The sequence below is a fragment of the Protomyctophum parallelum genome (genome assembly GCF_964188405.1).
Source record: "Protomyctophum parallelum genome assembly, chromosome: 19".
Classification (NCBI taxonomy): domain Eukaryota; kingdom Metazoa; phylum Chordata; class Actinopteri; order Myctophiformes; family Myctophidae; genus Protomyctophum; species Protomyctophum parallelum.
The window spans coordinates 19,724,807-19,727,877 of record NC_139717.1 but is presented as its reverse complement, the minus strand read 5'-3'; the positions used below and the strand labels follow the sequence as shown (position 1 = coordinate 19,727,877).

Sequence of the window (3,071 nt, the reverse complement as noted above, 5' to 3'; positions counted from 1 at the left end):
GTACTACTAAGTATAAAGGTCATTACACACTGGCGAATTAGCGACGCGATGCGAATAAGCGATCTGAAAATGCGAAATATTGCATGTTGCAGTTCGCCTGCGAATCTCTGCAAAATACGACACCAGAGCGAACAAATAAAAGCGAAAACGGTCGCATTTTCGCACATTTGCACATTCGCCACTGATGTGGAAGCTGTCATGGACTTCAATTGTTTTTTTTTTAATTCGAATTATTCGCACGAATATATCGCGTCGCCAATTCGCCAGTGTGTAATGACCTTTACTCTGTCTATACTCCTCAACATGACCGCAGTAATAGATTACATCTTCTTTTATACTTCATTACCGCTGATAAATATGGATCTTTTAATTGCAGACCCGCCCGGTCTCAGGGAACCAATCAGAGCCCAGCTACAGACCAGGCGTCTGCTGATGATGTGTACAGCCCACTGCAGCACGGTCAGTCTTTCAACCAATCACGTTCATTAAGGACACTTGTGACAACTGCTTCTACTTTGAATCAATTCTTGTCTAACTCAAAATGAAATACATCTTCAATTAAAGTCCTTTTTGGTAGTCCAGTTGTGTTTGTTTTTCCTCATTAGCATTAACTAAATAGGAACCATCACTGAAATAATTAAAGTTGGCACCACATTAATGCATGTAATTTACTTTTAGGCGACACAAGCGTCTATGGGGTGATAAACCAGCCTGATGATGACTATGAAAATGGTACAGTATACACTTATTTAATCATCCAATCAAATTATTTAAATCTGGTTCCATTTGGTGTTATTCTTGAACATTCATGTTAGGGGAGTCGATTAATTGTCAGGTTCAGATTCATTTGATTTGTTAGAAATGTGTGTGTTTTCTTTCTCAAAAATAGCAGGTCTACAAGCTCATAGCACAGAGTGACGCGCTATTAGCTTGTAGATCTGGTATGAAATGACCTAGATTGGGTTAACATGTGGAAGACACTGACTAAACATTTATAGCTGAATGTTTTCATTTCATTTCAACTATTGATGTTATAACATATTGTTTTTAATTCACAGATCCAGCTTATGTCAGGTACAGTATTTATCTCTGTTATATTCACCAACATGACAGCAGTGGATTACATCTTGGTTTATTCTTCGTCACTGATACATATTTATATTTTAATTACAGAGTCCTTGAGTCTCAGATAAACCAACCTGATGATGATTATGAAAATGGTACAGTATACACTTTTCTTTCTTTTTTTTAAACATCCAATTCAACGATTTAAATCTGGTTTCATTTGGTGTTATTGTGGAAGATTCGTGTTAGGAGAGAGTCATTACATTTTCAGGTTCTAGATTTATTCTAGATTGGTTAGAAATGTGTTTTGTTCCTGTGATTTGCACAAAATGTTCACGAGTTTACAAAAATAGCAGATCTACAAGCTCATATTATGGCACAATGTGACGCACTATGACTGTGTAGATCTGCTCTTTTTCAAAGTATGAAATTATCCAGATTAGGTTTTCATTTGGTTCAACTATTGATGTTATAACATATTGTTTTTAATTCACAGATCCAGCTTATGTCAGGTATGGTACAGTATTGATCTCTGTATATTCACCAACATGACAGCAGTGGATTACATATTGGTTTATTCTTCATCACTGATACATATTTCAATTTCAGAGTCATTGAGTCTCAGATAAAACAACCTGATGGTGTATATGCAAATGGTACAGTATGCACTTTTTAAAACATCCAATACAATATTTAAATCTGGTTTAATTTGGTGTTATTGTGGAGCATTCATGTCAGGAGAGTTAATACAGGTTCAGATTAATTGGATTTGTTAGAAATGTGTTTTGTGCCTGTGATTCACGATGTGACAAAAATAGCAGATTTATAGGTCATAGTGTGGCACAAAGTGACGCGCTGTGAACTTGTAGATCTGCTATTTTTGTTGAGTGAATTTCCACTCCAGTGAGCAGAGGTATACAGTATATATGTGATGAGAACTTAATGAATGATAAAAACTGAACGAGATGTGAACTTGTTCACATTCCACATTTAGGGAAACGCAGACTAATGTTTAATATACTGCATGTTTTATGACACAGTGTCCCGTTTTAAAATGTTACTGTAACTCTGTTTCATTTCCTCAGATACAGCCGTGTAGGAAAACCAAAGCCAACACCACACGTGGATGAAGACACATGTATCTGCACCAAGGTTTACGTTAGCCACTATATATCCACCATTGACCCAGAGCATTTCTAATTGACCGTTAAATAAAAAATATCAGGCAGGGGTTATATTATTATGTTGCTGTCGGGAGGAAACCACCCAACTCCATTTTTGAGAATTGGAATTGTTTTTGCATTAGTGCTATTGAACACCCTTTACATCTGTTTGTTGTTTTCGAAAAATATTGAGCCAATGTAAAGTAGGCCTAAGTAAAACACACTTTGGACAAAACCTCTTAACTCCATTGGACCCTCAAACTGTCTGCTAAAGCAACTAACTCCACCACCTTTCTCCCTCTCATGCAAGTAATTGACAATATATAAAGTCACAACAACAACTTTGATGAGGCGGTATTGCTTTGTTTTCAAAATATAAGGTTAATTTCCTGAAGAATGAACATTTTGGAGTTAGGTGGTTTCTTCCCGAAAGCAGAGATATTATAGGCTACTTAGACTATTATTATTATAATTTGGAGAATGTAACACAACATTGCAATGCATAGTTTTTTGTAGCATTCATATTTAAAGTTCAATATGAACCTGCTGCCTGTATAGTTGCACTGCAGTTATCTGATCTTAGATCAGCCTATTCATTACATTGTTGCAACCGCGAAAGTATCCAAACTCTAAGCTCACAACACGTCTCAACGCATCTCGGTCTTAGCTAATAGGTCGGATATTTTCAATGTGCAACACTGTCGTGCGATGAAGCATATAGATCAGGCTTCACACAGCTGCGTCGCTCTCCTCCTGAGTAAAAGTCTTCCCAGTTCAATCGGGTGTTATACATGATAAAGAGACCTAATGTGAACCGGCCTGGACCCATATGACCATAATGAA

The 3,071-nt window shown here is 36.8% G+C and overlaps 1 long non-coding RNA gene across 1 annotated transcript; it reads left to right on the top strand.

Annotated features, from left to right (window-relative positions):
• Positions 1-1,170: 1,170 nt before the first annotated feature.
• Positions 1,171-3,071, top strand: LOC310877023. Its single transcript, XR_014570777.1, has 4 exons — positions 1,171-1,220; positions 1,562-1,577; positions 1,675-1,721; positions 2,151-3,071. It is a non-coding gene; the product is annotated as an uncharacterized lncRNA (long non-coding RNA).